This window comes from Sapajus apella, unplaced genomic scaffold, assembly GCF_009761245.1.
Source record: "Sapajus apella isolate SASKATOON/1434 unplaced genomic scaffold, GSC_monkey_1.0 scaffold36, whole genome shotgun sequence".
In the NCBI taxonomy this organism is placed as follows: Eukaryota; Metazoa; Chordata; class Mammalia; order Primates; family Cebidae; genus Sapajus; species Sapajus apella.
Genome location: NW_022436976.1, coordinates 25,018,727 through 25,042,991, shown reverse-complemented (window position 1 = coordinate 25,042,991; position 24,265 = coordinate 25,018,727). Strand labels below are relative to the sequence as shown.

At 44.1% G+C, this 24,265-nt stretch overlaps 1 long non-coding RNA gene across 1 annotated transcript; it reads right to left on the bottom strand.

Moving 5' to 3' along the window:
- Positions 1-1,571: 1,571 nt before the first annotated feature.
- LOC116563950 lies at positions 1,572-22,186 on the bottom strand. Its single transcript, XR_004274647.1, has 3 exons — positions 21,929-22,186; positions 20,568-20,711; positions 1,572-1,817 (listed from the first exon to the last, which is right to left on the bottom strand). It is a non-coding gene; the product is annotated as an uncharacterized LOC116563950 (long non-coding RNA).
- Between the last annotated feature and the right edge of the window lie 2,079 nt (positions 22,187-24,265).

Here is a 24,265-nt window from a genome sequence, read left to right as displayed (position 1 = left end):
TTCTCTGGGAAATGCAACAAGATACTAATCAAGAACAAATAAAAGACGTTTCCAAAGTAGAAACCACAGGTTTTTTGTGGCATTAAAGGTAAATACACATCATAAGGTAAAATACTCCAACAGTGCTTGGTGCTCTGTGCATGAAAGTAGAGAGAACACATCGCTAGACAGACACAGCATGTGTGTGTGCAAGGGAAGGGGAGGGTGCCATAAACAGTTCACATGCAAGTGTGTGCGGTCTGACCTGCCTGATGGGCTGACAGAAAGTGAGTCAAGGAATTGGAGCTGGAATGGCAGATCATTTTCATCTCACACGTCAACTCCAGTTGATGGCACGTGTGCTGAGGATTCCAAAGCAACCTCTGGGCTCAGTGGAAGAGCATGGCATGATCAGTCTGTGAGGTTCTCATGAGCTGGGAAGAGTGGCAGCAATCACACCAGGCATTTGCCATCTCTGGACCAGAGACCAGATGAGGCTGTGAGAGGAGAGGGTAAGGAGAGGTAGCAGGACAGGCAGCTGTGGCCAGAGAGTGAGGTGTTGGAAGGTGCAGTTTCCACAGCTGGATTTTCACTGGAGATATCAAGGCCTAGAATGTGACCAGGGAAAAGTTTGGCTGGCTGAAGAACAAGGCACGATCTAGTGTTCAAACGCCTTCACGCTGCTGATCTTGTCTCACTGAAGCAGTAAAGTGTCTTCAGAAGACATACGACATAAGGGAATGGTGGATGGTTGAAGAAGCACTTGGCTGTTCCAATGTAAATAGAAGAAGAAATGGGAAGCTCTCATTTCTTCACCATCATCAGGCTCTGTTCTCAAGAAGCCAGAGAAACCTGTGGCATGCTACCTATGCAGGCCTCCTCCAGACCCATGGTTCAGACAGACCCACCTGGACTCCGGCAGAGAAACCAGCCCCTTCAGCGGGGCAGGCAGGATGCAAGCCAACAGCCCCTCCTCCAGTGAGCCAATCCCATTACTTCTTTCTTTTTCAGCTTTGTAAGAACACTTAACATGAGGGCCACCTTCTTAGCAAAATTTTAAGTGCACAATACAGTATGATTGACCGTAGGTAAAGTGTTGTACAGCAGATCTCTACAACTCATTCATCTTGCTTAACTAAAACCGCATGCCCATTGATTCACAACTGCTCATTTCCCACTTCACCTAGCTCCTGGCAACCACCATTCCACTCTTTGATGCTATGAATTTGGTAATTTTAGATACCTCACATAAGTGGAATCATGCAGTTTTGTCTTTCTCTGACTGGTTTATTTCATTTAGTATAAAGTCCACAAGATTCATCCATGTTGTCACATATTTTAGAGTTTCTTTTTTAAGGCTAAGTAATAATCTGGGGTGTGTGTGTGTGTGTGTGTGTGTGTGCGCGCGCACGCGCGCGTGTGTTTGCCACATTTTCTTTATCCATTCATCTGTTGTTGGAGATTTAGTTTGTTTCTACATCTCGGCTATTGTGAATAGTGCTGCAGTGAACATGGGTGTGCTAATATCTCCTCAAGATCCTCATTTCAGTTATTTTGGATAAATACCCTGTGGGATCGCTGGATCGTATGGTAATTCTATTTTTAATTTTTTGAGGAACCTCCGTACTGTTTTCCATAGCAGCTGCACCATTTGGCATTCCTAACAACAGCGTGCAGGGTTCCAATTTTCCCACATCCCTGCCTGAATCTCTTTTTTGGATTCCGGAGTGACAGTGTCTCAGGAGCTTGGCAGGGAAGGACCATCACCTCCTCATAATCCATGCCACTGTGGAGGGCTGAGCACACAGTTCTCCTTGTTTCCTTGTTTGCCAGCTTGCCTCGTGGATAAATGCAGAGAAGGATTCAGGATTGGAGGGAAGGGTAAATTCATGGCCTTACAGAGCATGTCTAAAAGCATTTGTCAAAAAAAGAGTTAATGACTGCTTCTCTGCGGGAAGCCCTAAAGAAATGAGTGTTCTGAAGTGTAGAACATTCGCTTTTACGGTAGGTGGTGTTATTGTTACATGTTCATACAGACAGTGCTAATTAACAATCCTAAAGGCCACATCATTAAATTATTTCTCCGCTAAAAACCCTGTGATGTTTAACGTGTCCCAGCAATTCAATTATATCTAAAACACTGGCCTGAACGGCAGGCACTGTTCTGTGGCTGACAGAGTGCAAGTTGCTCTTAAGAACAGGTGAAGCTTAACAAGGAAAGAACACCATCTGACAGACAACCTGCCTGCTCCTCTCCCTAACAGAGACCCCAAGAATAAAAACAACAATTACCTTCAAAGAAAATTAAAGTGGGCCTTACCTTTGCCAGGCAGGCGTTGGAATATAGGCTCTGACAATTTTTCTGTGAAGAATCTCAAAAGATGCTCTTAAAGATTTCACCCAAAATAGGAAGAGCGGTGCCCTCAGCTCTATTTAAGGTCCGTTGGGTTTCACTGGGTTTTTTTCTCTGGATCCTTCCACCCATCCTTTTGTCATTTCTAACCCCTGCAAATTGCATTTTGGGTTTGAACTTGGGGCGACTTCATGGCTTTGGTCTGGGTTTTCCCTGGATGTGTATCGCAGTCAGCAGAGAGCACTTTGAAGCGCACACAAAGCCTCTTTGTCTCCCATCCAGTCAAATATCTCAAGTACAGAGCACAGTAAAAAAGGGCTTCTTTCCAGCTTAAACACACACACTCACACACACACACACACACACACACACACACACACACACACAGCTCTTGCCCTTCCCTGCCGCCCCCAGCCACTGTGGCGAGACAGTCCCTGCACAGGCACAGGGCCCAGTGCAATTGGCCAAGTGGCCTCAGTCCTCTGGACAAGGCTTGGCAGGCAGCACCATGACAGAACCTCCTGCTTGGAAGGTGCTGATGCCGAGGCTGCATCTGGGAGCAGCACATATGATTCCACTAGTTTTTACACAAAGAGGCAGACGATGCCAATGGCTAGCTGGCCAGCTGGGCACTCATCTGCAACCTTAGAAGCAGGAGTAGGGGAGCAACCCGCTGATCCTCTTGTCATGGCCTTCCCAAGTGCCAAGTCTCCACAGAAACCATTTCCTCATCACCCTCCTCCCTAACACTATCCCAACAGCATTCCCTGAGGAGGGCCACACTCAGCTCTGTGAAGACAGGGGACTTATGTGTCTCCTTAGCTCCATGCCACCTAGCACACTGCCTTACATGGAACACACTCTCAGTAAAGGTTTCCTGGATGGAAAGATGAATGAACATAGATGGATGATGGGTGGATGGATGGGCGTGTGCATGCATGGGTGTGTGCATGGATGGGTGGGTAAATGGATGGGTGGGTGGATGGAAGAATCTTAAAGACCATTTTTCAGATCCTGGCTCAAAACATTTTCTTTTTGTGAGACCTTGGGAAAATTACCAAAACTAAGATACTGCAAAATTAAGACTTTGGGTTTTTTATCTATACAAAGAATGAAATACTGTGGAGATTGAGAAAATTTAGTAAGCACCTGATAGTAGGTGCTCAATACACATTCACGGTTTTTACCCAGAAACTGTTTGTAGATTATCAAGTCGCTTGCTTCTGGAGATGGTCTTTCCTATCACTGTCAGATTCATTGCTCAGTTGCATCTCTCCCAAAGGGATGGCAGAGGAAAGGTGGTAAAGGGCCCTCAGACTGAAGTGAGGACTGCAAGAGGAAGCACCAGGGTTTCTAATTTATCTAGCCTAGGAAAATTCAGACAGGCATGGTTTGGAGGAGACCAGGGTTCCAGCCAAGGTCCTGACCCCAACTAGCTGGATAAACAAACGCAGCATAATCACTTCTCTCTTGTGGTCCTAGCTTTCTTCTTTGAGTTAAAGTCATATGATTGCATGAATGTTAAAGTCCCTTCAACTCCCAAGTCTGTGATTCTATCCTTTGAGATCCACTTTACATCTTACCTCCTCATTGAAGCCTGTCCTGAGCATTCCTGCTGACAATAAATTCTCCCTCTTCTCAGAACCTGTAACTCTTGTCTATGCTATGTGCCTGAAAATTAGTCCACTTCACGGCCTTGTAATGATGATGATAGCAAACACTCAAATCATACTAACGGAAGGACCAGGGATTATTCTTATCTACACACATACACACACACACACACACATACACACACAGACACACTTGAACATATGCATGCACATACACATATACATACATACATAATTGTTACATTCTCATAATACCTGTCTATGAAGTGAGCAATATCAAAATCTCATTTTACAGATGAAAAACTGATACACACACACAAAAATAACTTATCCAAGGCCAAACAGCTTTAGGCACTGGGCCAAGTATTTGAACCCAACAGGGATGGCCTGCTGTTATGGGGCTGTCATAGGCCTCCTTGTTATTCAGCATCTCCCCAGTAGCCTCCCTGAGCATAGAGGCAGTGTAGTGCTGTGGCTAAGTCAAAAGCCTCCCCATCTAGACCACTTGTATGTGAACCCCATGCACGAGATGAGAGTAAAAAGTGTACTCCCTAGTAGGGTTGTTATAAGAATTAAATTAGTTAATCAAAGTAAAGCATTTAGAGTAGGCATTTGCTGTTATTGGGTGTAGGAGCCCAGCCTAAAACATCTCTGTACTCCCCATGCCTCATACATAGGGAATGCTTTTGTGTTGACTCAGTCAGGAGCATAGGAGGAGTCAAACAGACCAAGGCCAGTCCTAGCTCAACCACAAATTAACTTGAGCATGTCCGTTAACTTCTGCGTCTCAGTTTTCTCAGTTTATAAAACGGGAATCGCATATGCTGCTCAGTGAATCCCATAAAGCCGTGCTACTCAATTCAGCAAGATACCTGTGTACACGGTGCATAAACTATTAGATAAATGGAAGGGTTTGTAACTAGTTCAGTTTAGATGAAACCACTGCCCGAGGATATCTGAAGTTCTCTGCTCGAGGGCTGTGGTCACCCTACTTCAAAAGCAGAAGGGACAGTTCCCTTCAAAGGGGCCCTATTTGTAGAACTCTTGCTAAACCAGATAATATTATCACAAAAGCATGTTGCAGAGAGGCCCTCCTGATCTTATCAAACTGGAGAAACCAACCTTTAGTGCCCAATATGGGACAAGTCATGAGTTTTCAGCTCTGTATGGCTTTGTTCCAAGACATCTGAAGAGTTTTGCCTGAAATGACAAGTAGGTGCCCACTCAGTTTGTTGAAAGTTAGGAAGAAATTGATGTTACAGACCAGACAATATAATGAAAAGGGCATTTTTTTTTAGCTGTTAGTTATTTCCCTTTGGAGCTAGACACATTTACTTTTCGATGGCAATTTAATTGCTTACAAGTTCTATGACCTATTTATTTTATCTCGGCCTCACCTAGGACATTTGTGAAGATTAGGGACATAGCACAGCTTCTGGCACGTGAAAACTGTTCCATGAATTTGTCACTGTTATTATCATTTCCCTCTTTATGGACTCCCTAGTTACATCGTTTCAGCCTGAACTCATGGACCCAAGAGCCCTCAAGCTCTGTCTTGCCTGTTCCTTCAACACATTGTTGAACTCTCCATGGTCCGAACTTTTCCTGACTCCTGCCAACAAACACTCCTTTGTCCCCCTCCCCATCAGACAGACCAGTGCCTACTGAGACATGTGCCTCCTGGTACGTTTCCCCATCCAGGTAACATTTGCTAAAAGACACTAAAAACAGCTCCAAATGACACTCATTATGATCATTCTACATCATATTGCTCCTGAATGCTTGCTTCCTAGCTCAAAAAGTAGGATGCTAACATGCATCTCATGGGCTTATCCTGATCATTAAAGAAGACCATGCATCAGTTAGCTTTTGGTGCCTAACATATCATACCAAAACTTAGTGATTTATAATAAAAACCATTTGTTTAACTCACGGTCCTGTGGGTTTGTGATTTGGGCTGGTCTTGGCTGTGCAGTTCTTCTGCTGGGTTCTTGAGGCCTAGGCTCAGACCTCACACACCATTATGCTCATTACATTCAACTGGTCGAAACAAATCACAAGGCCTCTTAATAAGAATTACTTTCAATTTTTGCATTCTACCATAAGAAATACATCTAAATCACCTGCTCCTCAAACAAATTTATTTGATTTCTATCATATTTTTGGTTCAGAAATCCTTGCAGGGCCTTTTTTATGAAACTAGGAAAAATTCGTTGAGCCTTTACTATGTGGACAGAATTGTATGAGGTATTGGGGAGGAAGGGCGGATTTAAGATACGTTTACGACAAAAATCTCTGCCCTCAAGGTGCTTATAATCTCGCTGGAGGAAAGTGTACATGCACAAAGATGAATTATAAGGGCAGAGTGAAATATCAGTTTAAGGCAACAGTACAATAGGTGACACAAGGGCAGGTATGATTAATTGCTAAGTCTATTGCACAGCCCTAGCTCCTAAATTGGAGCAGAGCAGGGGGAGGTGGATAGAGTCTGGGATGGTCAGGGAAGTCTTGTCAAAGGAAAGAGGGTTTAAGATGAGTCTTGAAAGATGGTTCGGTCCAAAGCACCAAACTCAAGTGTCTCCCTGACATCCCCTTTCTATTCTTTCTATTCCGTTTCCCTGCTAGGAGGCCTTCTTTCAGAAAAGACTCCCTGCAGTCATAGCTTGCATGATTAAGCTCTGTTTCCAAATGCCATAGGGAAAAATGAGGGCGATTCTAATCCTGGAAGCTATTTGTCAAAGGGAAGACCTTTCTTGATGATAGACAGAATGGTACAGTAGAAAAATTATGCATGTTTTTAGTCCCCAAAGCTGGCAGTGTTTGTTTGCTTTTGTCTGTGAGATTCCATTTCTGTAGCTTTTATCTCGAATGGGGATTCTTTCTACAGCAGTACATGGAACATCACAGAGAATGTGCAGACAATAAATACAATGTAGTTCCCTGTCTCTCGTGCTCCTCCATCGTCTTTTCCACCGAGATCAAATTTATTTAGCAAATGTTCCACTCACCCTAATACTCAGCAATTGCTTCAGCATTAGGCCTTCACTGTTGTATTCATGAGGCAAAGCTCATTCCAGAAGATCTCTGTGTGGCACCTGGCATGAGTAAAGTGCTCAGTAAACATTAGTTTTAATGACTTGCAGCCCCTAGAACACATCATGCCCTCTCATACCTCTGGGCACTGCCACTTGTTGCTCCATTTGCTTGAAATATCTCCCTTCCTGCTTTCCATCCACCAACCTAGCTAAGCTAAGCCCATTCTCTTCTTATCATTCATCTCAGGCATCTGTTCCTCCAGGAAGATTTTCCTGGCCCAGTCTTCCACCCACCCCCACCTGGGTTTAGGTATCCCTTCTCATTGTTCCTGCAGAAGAAGTACAGGGAAAAGCATAGCATTTCAGAAAATGGTTATGGATCGCATGGATTGAGGGATGGATAAGTGGATGGATAAATAGAGGGATAGATGGAGTGAGGGATGGTTCAGTGAGGTGACCCAATCAAGAAGCCAACTTGCCAAAAGCTTATTTCACATTTTGGGGCAAGTATAAAATGCTTCTGGTGAAGCATGAATTTGTCAAGTCAATTATGGAAGCTAAACTTTCTACAAATATGTGAGAGCTAATAATTAAGGATCAGTTTCATAAAATAATAGACCTACCATGGAAAATTACTACTTAGCACACACACACCTAATACTCACCAGAAACAGCAGGTAAGCAACATGATTAGAAATAACCCTAATTAATGCATAAACCCAAGGAACAAAAGCCATTCCCCTGAAAGTTTTTAGGGGCAAATTTAAGATAAGGTCCTTGGAGACAAGACTCCTTACCAACTGTCAGACTCAGTAAGCACGAGACCCTCTACTTGACATGTTGGGGGAAGAATGTTTCTGTCCACAAAAACTGAAGTTAGCTACTCTTAGTTTCCTAACATAAATCATTTTCATTCTGCCAGAGACTTCAGCTAGCAATGGGACCAGGAGATCTAGCTCTCAGCTTCCAAATGTCTGCTTTCTCGCTCACCATTCACAAAACCCTCACCACCCCTCTTCCTCACTTCATCATGCAATATTTCCTAAGTGTTTCAAAGTCATGAAAAATAAACACTGTTTACTTAATTTGGAACACCATGAAATCTTTCTTTTAAAAAAGCAAAGAAATTTATTCAAATACTAAAGCTAGGAAGAACATAATATCTGAATTTAATAAAAGAGAATATATAACATCAGTGTATGATACTTTAAACAAAAGTGTCAAACAAAAGAGAAAGTACTGATCTCTCCTTTCTCCCTTTAAAAAAATTATTTTTTACTTTAAAATTAGAGACTGCACCTTGCTACATTGCTCAGGCCAATCTCAATCTCCTGGCCTCAAGTGATGCTTCTGCTTCATCCTCTCAAAGTGCTGGGATTACGGGCATCAGCCACCATGCCTGGCCTATTTTCTCCCTTTCCTTCTTCATCCATACAACAAAGAATCACTGATTATTATGTGCCAAACTGTCTGCTAGGCCCCTTGCTGTAAAATCGCGTAGAGCGCAATTGCTTCCCACAATCTAGAGGAGACACTGGCATGTAATACACAGTTACTCTACAGTATGAGAGTGCAAGGAGAGATAGATCCGGAGTCTAGCAGGGGCACAGAGAAGAAACAACCAAATTACAGAAGGATGGATCACAAAAGGCTTCCCAGAGAAAACAACATCTGAAGGATAAAGGAGATATTTGGGGGGGGGGGCGGGGGAGAAGAGTCTCGCTCTGTCACCAGGCACCAGGCTGGAGTGCAGTGGCGTGATAGCTCATTGCAACCTCCGCCTCCCGGGTTCAAGCAATTCACCTGCTTCAGCCTCCCAAGTAGCTGGGACTACAGGTGCACGCCACCATGCTGAGCTAATTTTTGTATTTTAGTAGAGACAGAGTTTCACTATGTTGGCCCGGATGGTCTCGATCTCTTGACCTCATGATCCGCCTGCCTTGGCCTCCCAAATTGCTGGGCTTACAGGTGTGAGCCACTGCGCCTATCCAGGATGAAGATTTTAAGGATAAGAGGGGTTTGCTGGGCAAAAGAAAGAACAGGTTCCCCACAGCTAGAATACTGTACACAAAAGTAGAGCAATGGATCAGCCTCAGAGAACCCTGGGTCATTCACTATTACTAGAGGAATGAGGAGATGAAGCTGAAGAGAGCAGAGTCAGATCAGGAAGGGTCTCATGTGCAAAGCTGAATTGGTACTTAAAAGCTATGCGAACAGTTGAATGATTGTAAGCAAATAATGCCGTAATCCAGTTTGTCCTATTGTGAGGGATGGATAGTAGGAGAGTGAGACTGGAGGCAAAAAGACCACCTAGAAAAATGCTGGAGTCAACTTGGTGAGAAATGATGAAGGCCTGATGGACCAAGACGCTGGCCATAGGAAATATGGCTGAGGATGGAACCAGGTATTTTGGATGAAACTTCCCAATGGAAAATATATTGTGGCAACCAGCATTACCTGTGGTTTCCTTTGCATTTCTTTTATATTTGCTTTCTGTAAGTAGCTGGTTTGGGAAAAATGCATCTTTAGTAATCATTGTGGTCAGGAGCCCTACACTCTTGTCCTTTCTCAATCACTTATCAGCTGTGTTCCTTCAGGCGAGTCACTCATTCTCTCTGAGACTCAGTATTTTAATTTATACATTCAATCACAAATTTTACCTCTTAACTATGCATCACGATTAAATAAAGGAATGCAACATATTATTACACATCATTATAATGTAATATATCGTTGTTTAGCCAAACATGTTGCAAAAATGAAATAAACCATCACATATTGTATAACATTAGAAATATTTTGGATGCAAATGACAGAAAATTCTACCTGCACTGGCTCAGACTAGGTAAAGGAATATCTTGGAAAGTCTGCGAGCAGATTAGGCTTCAGACGCAGCTTGATCCAGGCTCAGTTAATGTCTCCAGGATCCAAATCTTGACTCAGCTCTTCAGGAAATGACCCCATTCTCAGACTCACACTGTAGACTCCTCCCTGCTCCAGTGGCTTCAGATACACATCACACTACGCAGCACTGTCTCTTTCAGTAGGTTCTTCCATAAGCCTAGGACCAATACTCTGTCTCTCACACTGGCTTTAACTGGAATATATGGTTATTCCTATGATCAGAAAACAAAATTTATATATTGCTTTATGCCTATGTCAAGTGCTCGCCTCCTTGGAGGTATGATGTATTTTGGGAGTGGCGGTTCTCCCAAAGCAAAAATAGGGTACTGTTGTCAAAGCTAAGGGAAGATACCTTGGGTGCAAATTCTGCAGGCGTCCCTTAAGCACACTCCCACAGGCAGGGTGCCACTCAAAGCCTCTTGCTGCTAATCAGCTGGATGGAGATTAACTGACCTTGCTGTTGTTGCCATCATTCTGAGATGGTCTGGCCCTTCTTTCCACTTATGTCATAATCATAAAATGGTTATTTATTGTCAAGCTTTGAAGTATTCTTCTGAATGCACTCTTAGCATCTACAAGCTATTCAAGGATCACTAGGATTCTGCAGGACTCATTTAAGAAGCACTTCTAGAGGTAGGATGGGACAGAGGGCAAGGGAGAGCTTCAAGCAACAAAGTGAGGGCCTAATGGGCAGGAATCAGATAAAAGAATCTGACAGTCATCGATAGTAATTGTATTTATAAACGGCATCCTCTTCCTCCCTGGAAAGTACCTGCTAGGCCCTGGGGACTTACCCATCTCTCTAAGCTTGAAATCATTTCACCAATCTTTTACATCCAGCCACCTTGAGTAGACCCCAGGAGTCAGTTACCACTCTGTATTCCATCAGAATGTGTCCAAGGACAGGGAAACACACAGACCCAAAAACTACATGGCCATCAGAAACACAGAGGCAGCCATCAAAAACGCAGAAGTTGGTGCCTGTCAGTTCTTTGCAAGATAGTAGAGAGGGGGTGAAGCTTGTCCTGCCCTGGAGGTGGCAACACTCATACATAGGAGCCCCCTTAAAGACTAGATCTCTGTATCAGTTTCCTTTAACTTTATTCTTGGATATGTTTATAGTTCACTCCTCTATTGCAAAGCAAGCTCCTTGGGGGTAGAGGCCATGTCTTTTTTATCCCTAACCCCAAAACTTACCACTGTCCCTGGCCCAAATAGGCATTTCATGAATGTGTACAGGATCAATGAATTATTTGCTAGGCATTAGCAAGTACAAAGATCTGAAAAACAGCTTTGTACTTACAGGTCTTATAGCCTTGTAGGGTAGAAAATGAGAACACAGCTGATTTGAAATAGTTACAGTGAAGGCTGACTTCAAAGCACTAAATCACATCCATTGCCTTATTTGACTCTCAGGACACCCCCGTGATGTTGGCACAGCAGATTTGTTAGTTTCATTTTACAGACATGAGATCAGTTACTTGGGATGCAAAGGACAGAAATACTCCACCAAAGTCTCATAGCTTAGTGACAGAGCCTAGACCCAGTCACTTGACTCCCAGGTCTGGGTTCTTCCCATAACATTTTCATTGCAGAAGATTCAATGCAGGAATGTTCAGCTATCAACATCAAAAATAGTGAAATGAACCTAACTGCTAAACTTAATATTTTTCTAAAGATCAACCTTGTGTTACTGAAAGTGCTTTCTTAGCTATTCTGTCCTCTGATCACCACATCAAATTTGTGTAGCTCTTTTATAGATAAAGGAATATGGCAAGTGCCTGTAGTCCCAGGTACTCAGGAGGTTGAGGCAGGAGAATCAATTGAACCCAGGAGGCGGAGGTTGCTGTGAGCCAAGATCGCACCACTGCACTCCATCCTGGTGACAGAGTGTGAGATTCCATCTCAAAAAAAAAAAAAAAGAAGAAGAAAGAGAGAGACAGGATTGAAGCGTCTAGAGTCTAGACTAAGCTGTAAAACTAGTCAGCAACTAAGTTAAAACTAGAATCTAAAACTAGAATCTAACACTTCTGAAGCACCACTCTTGCTTCGCCTCCTCTTTGGCCTTAAAAAATGAGAGCCGGGCGTGGTGGCTTACGCCTGTGACACCAGCACTTTGGGAGGCCGAGGTGGGCAGATCACCTGAGGTCAAAAGTTCGAAACCAGGCTGGCCAATATGATGAAACCCCATCTCTACTAAAAATACAAAAAATTAGCCAGGCATAGTGGTGGGCGCCTGTAATCCCAGCTACTTGGGAGGCTGAGGTAGGAGAATTGCTTGAACCTGGGAGGTGGAGGTTGCAGTGAGCCGAGATCATGCCACTGGACTCCAGCCTGGGCAACAGAGCAAGACTCCATCTCAAAAAAATTTTTTTTTAAAATAGTCATAGAATCCTTAGATTGTAGGAATGGAGGAAACCCTCCCAATTCCTTGCAGAATCCCTGTGTCCAACTTCTTACACACCTCCAGTGAGAACATGTTACTTCCCACACTGGAATGCAGACCATCCATTCTTGGAAATCCCTATCTTAGATCTTTTCATCAGTAACAAATCAAACTGACTTCCTGTCATTTCCATTCATTGCCCTGCATTGGTTCAATTTCATCTCAAAGTTTACTAGGTATCTGCCATGTGCCAAGGACCCCCGCAGATAGGTATTATTATGCCCATTTGGAAACTGGGCCTTTGAGAGCTTACAAAATTCACCTAAGGTCACAGCTGGGAAGAGGCAAGACCCTAGGTCTTCTCTTTTCAAATACTATGGCTGTCCGTGGCTTGCACTTAAGAATCACACAAATGAAAATGCAACCCTTCCTCCAGATAGAGCAAATAAGACCAGTTTTGCAGACACGGCTCCCTGTACGACACTATCCTGTTTTACAAGTCAGTAAATGTTCAGAAGCTCCCAATCCAATGTATGAGGTTAATTAATAATATGTAAAAGTTTATAGTTTATACAGCATAATCTCATAAACATTTATTAGTATGCTAATAGAGAGTAATGGCCATGTGAGCATAAAATCAGACAGGAAGCTGATGTGACACAGCAAAAGAGCTGTCAGAAAATCCACGGTACTCTTTTTAACCAGCAAGAGTACTGCAGGCAAGATCTCCCTACAGATTCTTTTCTGATTGCACTTCTGGATAATGAGAGAGTTGAAAAGATGTTGGACTTGGAATCTGGAAATCTGGGTTCTTATCCTGGCTCTGCCCTTAAAGAAAAAAAAAGAGGGGGAATTACGTTTATTGAAACCTACTCTGTTCCAGTGCTCTGCTAGGCTCTTTTCCAGTGATTTCTCCATTTGTTCTACCTGGATGGGCTTAGGCAATCACCTGGCACATAATGCATGTTCAAATATATTTATTCAATTATGCTGACTTGAAATGAAATCACTCTCCTTCTCTGGGCCTCAGTTTTCTCACTCGATCTCTAAGGTTATTCATGTATAGCTCTCCTGATTTCCAGAAAGTCTTCCACCATCCTTTCCAAATATATCAGGTCAGTGACACAAAATTTAAATCATCCCACTGTCTTGAAGTTGATTACAAGGCAATGTCGCAAGAGCAACAAGAGCCAGGTCACCTGGATCCTCCTCTTCCCACTGCCCCCAGTGGTCAAGAGATAGGACACCTGGATTTCATCTTTAACTGCCATCAGTGACAGAAGGGAAATCATTTGATGTAATGCACTTCAATCAGTTTCCTCATCAGAAGCAGGGGGATAATAAAGCTCTTGTGACCTGAGACACTCGGGAGTACTTTAAGACACACAGGTATGCATTTTTCTCTCTGTATAACTGCTCATTGAGTGCCAACTGTAAGCAAGCTCTCAGGCTGGGACACTGGGGATACAAACATGACTAAGACCCATTATGTAAGAAGCTCATAATGTATGTGTGATGGAAAGTGGAGAGTAAGAAGTAACCCTTAAACAAATAAAGTTATAAGACCCATTATGTAAGAAGCTCATAATGTATGTGTGATGGAAAGTGGAGAGTAAGAAGTAATCCTTAAACAAATAAAGTTATAAAATGCTATGGAAATAAAAGAGCAATTAATTACATTTAGATGGCAAGATTTTTCATAGAATGCTTCATTAAAGAGAAGGATTACATTTTTAACTTAGCCATAAAAAACGAGCAGACAATTTTGCAGCTTGCTTTTTCCACATATTATGTTTATAATGCAAGTAGATCTTCTCTATTTTAACTACCCTAGAGTATCTCATTTTATTAAACTACAGCTTAGCTTTATTTGTTTACTAAGGGGCAATCAAGCTGTTATCACTTTTACATTGTTAGATTGATACTGTCCATGTATATGCTTCAGACACATGCAGGATCTTTTGCTAGCATGAACAATCACAAGTGGAATTCTGGTGTATGTTCCTTGTCAGGCATTGCCAAATGATTCCCCACAGGAACCACGGCTGATTAACACCACTATACAAAACATAAGGGCAATTAATGCTATGTATTGCTTGTGACTACATTTAAATATAGTAAAAGTGCATTGGCAATGGTTACGTCCTGACTCACCTCTGGAGAAGGAAAAGGGAAAAGGGCCTTAGCAAATTATCAACATCTCTTTAGGCCGAGTGATGGCTATATGAGTTTCTGGTAAATATTTTTTTGTACTTTTCTGGACAGAAGTTTGAGAGAGTTCAAAATTAATCCTGTTGAAACTAGAAGACTCACATCAGGGAGAAATGCAGAGGAGCAGGCCCTCCAGGCTGAGGGAACATCATCGGGAGCACAGAATTATGAAAGCACCCCATCTGAGTGGCCCATAGCATCGCTTTGACCCGGGATGCCTGGGTGCAAAAGAGAATAAGAGAGGCTAAGTAGGAAGCAGCCCTACCAAGGTCCCTGGACTATATTCTGACACTCACAGGGAACCACTAGAGCTATTCAAGGCCTGCAGACCTGTGTGCATCTTTCTGGCCTCTCATGTTTATCTGGAAACCACAGACAAAGTGCACTGACTGCCCCCCACCCCTCTCCCTCACTCACAGACCTCCAGACCTCTAACCGGAAGCTGCAGGTCTGAGCTAGAGAGCCAGGCGGTCAGCAGGCCAGGGCCCCTCCATCGCAGTCCTTGGAGATGATGGGCGGAGAGCTGCTGATGTAGAGAATGCACATTGTCTCGTGCAAGGTGTGAGGATGGGAGGAACCCTGAGTCAGTGCCATCCTAAGCTCCATGAGAGTTCCAACAATCCCCAGAGCCAGCGAGAAGAAAATTGTCTCATAAAACTTCCCATTGATTTTAGTGAGATCCTTATAAATCCCGTGGGGCCAGATTGCTTTTAGCATGATTAATGTCCCTGCCTTCCTCAGGCACGTCTGTTCTCTCTCTTTCTCTTTCTCTTCCTCTCTGACACGTGCACACCCACATCACAGGCTCACACACTTTCCGTCACACACACTCAGCCTTTCTCTCCACAGGGACATGGGCACACACAGACGTGCGTGGTTTCTGAGTGTGTGCTTCTCACACTCCTTAAACATAGGGTTAAATGTTTCCCTTGTCAGGAAACTTCGAGTCTGTTTCCTTTTGTAATGTGTTTTTCACACTTATCTCAAACCTGGCTAGGCTTTGCCTTATGACCGAAATTTTCCCTTGAAAACACTCCGAGTTCACATAACCCAGAGCACAGGCCCTACATCAATCACAGGGCCCGATGACTGGTGGGTCAGCTCCATGAACCAAAACAAACCACTCAGCAACTTGCTCTCGGCACAGCTGGGGCTTCCCAGGGTTCACAGGAGGAGAAGACATCTCAGGTGAGTCCCCCACCCAGCAAAGTGTCAAGCTGGGGCCTGACCCATGAAGGGGGCTTCTCAGACTTATAAAGGAGCAAACACAGTTCTCTCCTTTGTCCAGGAAAAACACAAAGAATTGAGACGAGGCAGGCTTCCCCAGCGCAGGGCAAACTCCAGATGAACTTCCATCAGAACGCGGTCGCAGAGGATACAGTTTCCCAGCAGATGCAAGCCTTCAGGACTTGTTATTTTGGTGAGGACATTAGTGAGTGTAATAAGAAGGGAAAACATCCTTAACAGTTCTTTTTCAAAGACACATGGCTTAGCGCAGACATTAGCTCACATTTGCTATCATCCGGGAAATCCACTCTTCAGTCAATGAGGGTTCACTGCCATCAAACGCTGCTGCCCCTCCAGCCTTCTACCTCCCTGCCAGCTTCTCTTTCTCCATTCCCTTTCTAAGTCATCCTGTCAACCAAAACCTACCAGAGAGCAGGCTGCAGCTGGTAAGAAAGAACTTTAGAGGAAGCAAAGCCTGCAGAGATGACATGAGGATCCCTGGGCAGTGGAAACCAGTGGCTAGGAGGAGAACAGGCAGCTGCTCAATGAGGTTGTGTAGAGAGGGGGTTTTGTGCATCTCTTTTTTTTTCTTTTTTGAGATGGAGTCTTGCTCTGCAGCCCAGGCTGGAGTGCAGTGGTGCGATCTTGACTCATTGCAGCCTCCGCCTTGTGGGTCCCGGTTCAAGCAATTCCCCTCCCTCAGCCTCCCAAGTAGCTGGGATTACAGGCATGAGCCACCACACCCAGCTACTTTGTATTTTTAGTAGAGATAGAGTTTCACCATGTTGGCCAGGCTGATCTTGAACTCTGGACCTCGTGATCCACCTGCTTTGGCCTCCCAAAGTGCTGGGATTACAGGCGTGAGCCACCGCCCCCAGCCTCATGCGTATCTTGGCCCCATGCGAGATGTACGATTCCAAGCTCTGTCTCAGACCTTCACCTACCCCCCAGGTGGCCCTGGCCCCTCCACTTCGGAGCTCCTACAGCTCTTCACAAAGCCCCTAATGTCTTTCGTAGTCTCCCCTTGCAGGCAAGCCCTTTCTCCTCAGATAGATTCTGTGGAATTGGAAAGCACAAGCTCCATCTCATTTTCCCATTCTCCCACAGCTTTTGACACAGTGCAGGGTGCATGGTAAATGCCTGATACATCATTTGATGGATTGGAGTGCTTTGGAAAGCAGGTGTGTACAAAAAGATAGCCCTGAGATGTTTATTTTGTCTCAAAGGCAGACAACCCAGAGTGGAACTGTGTGTTGGGATCCTCCCCAATTGCTGTAGCTCAGATCCAAACACAGTAACACACAGTAGAGCCCTTCTGTGTAACAGCTGTGCCCTAAACAGGGTGTCACAGGACATCCTCAGGTATTTAAGGCAGTATCTCTTCTGCATGGAGCAGGAACCTTGGCCATCAGCTGCTGTGGGTCAGCTCTTACTGAATGAGTGACTTTGGGCTCACCTATCTCAGTTCCACAATAGGAATATAACAGTCTGTACCGCATAGGGTCATTGTGAAATGGGGTGATTGTTACATATACATCTGTTTAGAATAGTGGCTGGCATATTTATCTAACAATAAATGTTTACCATGTGCCAGGCACTGCTCTGATTGCTAAAACTAGAGCAATGAATGAAAACAGCAAGCAAAAATCCACGTCCTCATGGAGCTAACAATCTAGTCACCCTACACAAATGTCAGTGGTCCTTATGATTATTTTATTTTTATTATTGTTATAGCATCACCATTTGTCTCCTCCATTGACCTGTATCTCCCGGCCTGGCACAATTCCAGGCTCACTATGGGCATTCAGTAAATAGCTTCTGAATAGGCAACAAATAGATGAATCCATAATTGTAACACGGCCATATTCCTGTCAATCTCAAAATTATATTAGGCAACGTGTAGTGAGCCTGGTCTAGGGACTTAAATGTTCAGACCTAATTAGTCTTCACAATAAGCCCACAAGCAGGTACGATTATTATCCCCATCGTGCAGATGAGGAAGCTAAGACAGGCAGAAGCTAGAGACCTTGCCCAGCACCACCTGGTTGGGGTTCATGCTCGTTCCTCATGCCATCCTGCCTCTCAGCAGAACAGAGTAGGCCAGATATTTTTCTTTCTTGAGACAGAGTGTCACTTTGTCACCCAAGCTGGAGTAGTGGAAAGGCTCGATCTCAGCTCATTGCAAACTCTGCCTCCTAGGTTCAAGCAATTCTCTTGCCTCAGCCTCCCAAGCAGCTGAGTCTACAGGTGCACACAACCATACCCAGTTCATTTTTGTATTTTTAGTAGAGATGGTGTATTGCCATGATGGCCAGGCTGGTCTCAAACTCCTGACCTCAGGTAATCTACCTGCCTTGGCCACCCAAAGTGCTGGGATCACAGGCATGAGCCACCACACCCAGCCTGGAATAGGCCAGAATTTTTAAATGTACAGCAGACAATATTCCCGTGACTGGAAAGAAAACAACCACCATTTGGACAACTACAGCCATTCCTAACTCACCTGCCTGACCTTGGTTCCGTCCCACACCCATCTTCAACCCACTTACACAAAGCAGTCAGCTGATCACCCTATATGGCACATCTGCAGTGTGATCTAGTCGCCTAGTCACTTGTCTCCTTAAACAACCTCACCCCTGTCAGTCCCTGCTGGCTTTTAAATTGTTCTTCAAACTTTTTTTACTGCTATCCACAGTAAGAAATACATTTTATATAGTAACCCAATACATACAAATGTATATACGTATAATTGAAACACAAGTTTCCTGAAAACGGTGTCTGCTCTTCTTATAGGCAATGTACTTTGTGCTGGGTATCTTCTGCTTCTCCTTCCACATCTACCCTCTTCCCTCACCACCCTGCCATGGTTTCAAGTCTGACTTAGCTACCTAGTAGCTGTGTGATCTTGGGTGAGTTACTCAACGTCACTAAGCCTCCGTTTTCCTCCCTGATAAAAATGAAAATGATCATGACCAGTCTGGGTAACATGGTGCAACCCCATCTCTACTAAAAATACAAAAGTTAGCCAGGCATGGTGGGAGGGACCTATAATCCCAGCTGCTCGGGAGGCTGAGCTACTCAGCTAGTCAGGAGGCTGAGACATGAGAATGGCTTAAACTCAGGAGGTGGAGGCTGCAGTGAGCAGAGATTGCGCCACTGCACTCCAGGCTGGGTGACAGAGCAAGACTCTGTCGCAAAAAAAAAGCAAAATGAGAATGATAGTAACAACACTCAGCTTATGTAGGACTAAATGATATTATACATATTAAATTTTTAGAGTATGCCGGGCTGCCTGGCTTATAGCAATGTACCATAATAAGTATATAATATATATAATACATAAAATCACGTTTGCTTGCATCATTATTATTTTAAACAGAAATAACAGTAAATGTGCATTAATTTTCATTAAGGTACTTTAGTGCCTGGTTCTGACTTAGCAAGGAAACCTACAGGCATAGGACATGTGTCCACAGTCTGTAGCTACATGATTCAATTGACTATTTTAGAAATAAAGCCAACAGCATGCTTGAGGCAATTTTTTAAACAAATTCAGTTCGATTGCCCTAAAGATCCCAGTTGTCCCAAACTGCATGTTAGAAGACAACTTTCCAACTGAAGAGCAGTTTCATCTCTGCTGGTGTCTTAATGTGCCCAAAGTCACAAACTTCAGCCTGCGACATTCCTAACAGAGCTGTTCCTAATGATGTGGCTCAGGTTACTGGGGAGTGAGGTGGCCAGAGTCTCCCATTTGAAAGTCTGCTTTTGCATAACCACAAGCGATGGCTTTTTATTCTCCAGAACTCGGGATTATTCCCAAAAGGCAGACACCCAGGTTAACAGTCAAGCCCTACAAGATGCCAAGGCAGTCTAAGGAAAAAAGAAAAACCCCAGGTCATAAGTCACCTGGAAGGCAGTTTAATTATAAAATGTGGGAAGCTGAGCTTTAAATGTGAAGGGTCATCCTGGCTGTTTCCTTGGACCTTTTGAAAAGTGTTAACTAGTTATCATTATATGAAATTTATGAATGCACCAAACCCAGGGCTACTTATTATTATTATTATTATTTATTATTTCCAGTTACAAGGAGCTGGTGTGCACTATTTAGACATTCCAATGCAGGCATCAGGCAAAAGCTTTAAATGCAAACATTTATACTGATAGTCTGATCACCAAAAACTCTAACTTCAAGATGTGTTTAGCATCCTTAAGCAATATTTAAACAGCTAGTCTATCCTCCCTTGACCTTCTCCCTTCTACAGTCCAACAATATGAGTCTTTTTTCTGTCTACACAACTAACACACACACTCTCTCTCTTTCTCTCTTTTTTTTTTCTCTCTCTCTCGCCCCTACTCCATTTCAAAAAGATAATTCTTGCTGATGGAAATTGCCTGGCACAAGATGTGTGGGTGTAGATTAGTCCCTACGTGTCCTGGAAAACTCTGCCCCAACCAAACACCAGCTCCCTCCAGTTCCAGTAGTGAGGATGGGACGACAGTCTTCCCTGTCGTTCACCTTTCTCTACCTGTCACGCTGTTAAGATCCCCAGAAAGGGATCTTGGCAGATGTTACCAGAAGCCATTTTCTTTGTAAATTCACATCCAAAGTTTTATTCTACAAATAGGCTGAGGACAGGGCAGCATAGAGAAAGAGGAAGTTTGGACCCAAAATGAATGACCACCCTCAACCTGGTCACATTCCAGTAAGGGACACTCTGCTACACCACTAATTGCAGCCACTGTGTTTGTCTGAAGCCTGAGCAGCCTCCTATGCCACATTGGGAGAGCTGAACCGGGGGTGTTCTGGTCAGTGTTTAATAAACAGCTGTTCAGGAGAAGCCCTAATTTGCAGCTCTTACCAATTTCTTTGATGTAAATGCTTCCCACTTGATAAATTTCAAGCTGCCAACATGACCACACGGAACAGAAGAGATGCACAAGTAGCTCGCTATTCCATAGTCCTTCTGCCACACATCGATAAAATCACCCCCAGAGTATAGTTCCTGGTAAAATAAAACGGTCTGGGCGTGGTGGCTCACACCTGTAATTGTAGCACTCTGGGAGTCCGAGGCGGGAGGATCACAAGGTCAGGAATTTGAGAACAGCCTGGCCAACATGGTGAAACCCTGTCTCTACTAAAAATATAAAAATTAGCCAGGCATGATGGTGTGTGCCTGTAGTCCCAGCTACTCGAGAGGCTGAGGCAGGAGGATTGCTTGAACCTGGGTGGCATAGGTTGCAGTGAGCCAAGACCACACCACTGACTCCAGCCTGGTGACAGAGCGAGACTCTGTCTCAAAATAAAATAAAATAATTTGGAGCCAATGGTTTTTGTGTATTTATTAACTCTGTTTAAAATATATTTTATTTAATTGAGAATCGATACCATTTAATTTTTAATAATGGCTATGTTTGACAACCAGCTTACAAAATCTCTTCAACTTTTAACAGATAGCTCTCATGGGCAATTGCAATCCACTCCAGTGCACCACTGGGTGGACCTCACTTGGACAGAGGGCTGACCAGTGCACTAGTGTCAGAATAGGGATTGCAGGTGGCAATTCAAGAGGCCAGATGCGAATTGACAGCTTACTTGAAGCCATCTGGAATGGTAAGAAATACAGGAATAGGCCAAGCCAATATTTACAGAGAGCTGAAAGCCGGACACGTAAGAGGTAAAGTCCTAACACCAGACCAAAGGAACCGAAGGCAGACTTCACAAAGGAGGTGCAGATCAGAACAGGGCTGGGGTCAGGTCCTGTTTTAAAAAAAGAATAGGTCAGGAACAAGTGAAGAGGGTTTTGGAATGTGTCACAGATATCCGTGAGACCTACACTGCTCACATGTACTAGTGACTAATCACGATAATTGCTCGTTTATTGAGCATGTAACATAGACCAGGTACATTTTTAAGTGCTTTACGTAGTTGATCTCACTACTGACAGCTCCATTTTACAGATGCAGCAGGCAGCCTAACTCCAGAGGAGCCTGTGGTTGTACCTGCTATGCGGTACAGGTACACATGTGTGTTGGGCTCGTTTAAGATGTCATAGAGAAGGCAAACAATACATGAAGAAATACTTCAATGTGGAATAAATACATGTTTCCCAGGCAATGCTCAAATAGTTGGTGCAAAATAATATATGCATCTAGAGATATCACCACAATTGCCTATAAAGGGAGAAAGCAGTTTGTTGAGTTAAGCAATGGTTGATCTTACCTTTGGTGAACCAGATGCACTGTGAATACACTGGGAGGAAATACAAATATAGTCCCCACACTCTTGAAGCCCCAGTCCAGTTTTTACTCCCTCTTTCGTGTATCCAACCCATTGGAACTGATACTAAGAGCTATACTTGCTCCCTGAATCTCCTTCCTCCAATCACAATGACTTTGCTTCTCCTTTCTTCAAGGCCAGCAACTGCAAGTCAGCCCAAGCTATGCCCAACCCCAGCCCCTGGTCCAGCCCCTGTAGCCCAGCTTGAGCACAGCTCTGGGTCCTGGCTTCCCTATGAAAGAACATTCCAGCCTGTGAGCTCCTTGAGGTTTTACAGGATTTTTTTTTTTCAGAGGACCCAGCACAGTGCTTGGTGCAATAGACATGTATTGAACTAAAAATCGAGGCCGCCTGAGCAGAGGGAAGACATTATCACAGTTTCATATTTACTAGGCCTTTTCATTTTATGATTCACTGCATGGGACACAGGCCAACAGCCCCTCTTCCCTTAGGAAGTGGCCTTCTAACTCAGAATGACACAGTATTACACACTCCCAACAGGGAACCACAAATGCCTCACAAATGTTTCAGGCTGGCTGGAAGCTTTATATTGAGTCTCGAGGAGTGAGTGTTTTCTTTGCAGTTTTGTCTCTGAATAGCTGGTGCACGAGAGGAAGAGCTATCAGGAAGGGCCATTACTGTGCGTGTGCTGTGCTTCAAGGAAGTGAGTGTCAAGTCTCACCCACCGATCTGGGAAGGTTTCCATGAATTCATTTTCCTCTCACTCCCAGTGATGCTCTGTTCGCTAACCCAAGCAAGGGGAGAGGTCTGTTTTCAATTAGGACCTCTCAAAAAAGTGTTTTTAAATGGCCTGTAAAAATAATCCAATAAAGGCCTCAGAGGTGTGAGCTGTTGTCATCATCCTGTTTGGAAAACGTCACTCAGAATGCACCCCAAAGTGAGGGAGGGAGGTTGTGATGCCTTAAAAAAATTAATTTGTGAAATGAACCTGCAGGATTAGTTGTCCACCTTTGTGCCCAGCTTTAATATGTCCTCAACCAGGGAAATCCGAGGCTTTGGATTATTAGCCGGTTTGGATCACGTTACCCTGTTTGGCTCTGCAGAAATCACACTTTTCATTTTGCCTTTAATCCTAAAGGTCACCGGGAAGGTTAGCCCCAAACACAAATGATACTTTGTGGTCTTACTTTCAGACAATTATCAACTCATAAATCTTGGTCAGACTGTAATGAGAGTGCGAGGAATAATTGAATTCAGCCCAGACTCACAGGGTCGGAGGGAGCAGAGAAGTGGAGCGGGAGGGGACAGGCAGAGGGAGGGGGTTCAGGGCCTGGGAGCCAGAAAAGTCTTCCCTCCAGCACTGCAGACTTCCCCATTTGTCCTTGTTAAATCTGTGTGTTTTGAGGTTTGCATGGATATGAGTAAAGCCATTAAAGATGGGAATGGCTCATCAGTAGCTCAGAAAATAGAGCGAGAATCTTAAAAGAGCTCAAGTCCAAAGGCAGCAAGTGGACAAGAAGGCAAGACTAGAAAAGGTGTCAGGGGACTGAGGCGCTGAGTGCCCCAGTTCAGCCGATTTCCAGGCTGTGTGGCGCTGGGAGAATCAGTTCACCTCTCTGTGCTGGGAATGGGGCTGCTCATCCCTCCCACATTGCAACATTGTTGTAAGGATCACATGAGATAATACACTGAAACATTTACAGACTCACAGAAAGAGACAGTATTCTTAAGCACATTAACTCAGTTTGATTCGTCAACAATCATTTTAAGAAGATCCGTTGGCTCTGTGTTTCAAACACGTCTAGACCTGTCTACTTCTCACCAGCTCTGCTGCTCCCATCCAGGCCCAGCCCAGCATCATCTTTCACCTGGATTATTGGTCTTTCTGTCCATGAGTGACTCCTCCTCCATAATCCAGTTTCTTTTAAATATGTCAGGCCACTCTTCTGATCAAAACCCTCAAGTGGTTCCCCATTTCACAGGGGTAAAAGCTCAATCTCAAGATCACCTATGAGACAACCCTGCAGTACCTGGAGCCTGTTTTTGCCCTGCTGCTCGGCCCCTTGCCCAGTCTCCTCCAGCCATGCCAGTCTCTTTGTTGCCCCACGCACCTGCAGGGCGCGCTGCTGCCCTTGGCCTGGAATGCATTTCACCTAGACTCACACATGACTTGCTCATCTTCCTCTACTCTTTGCTCAGGCCTCACTTTGCTTGCCTGCTCTATTTAAAATTGCATCATGGCCACCTAACTTACTCATCATGCTTACCGTCCATCTCCCCTCTGCTAGAATGTATGGTCCTTAATGACAGGATTTGAGC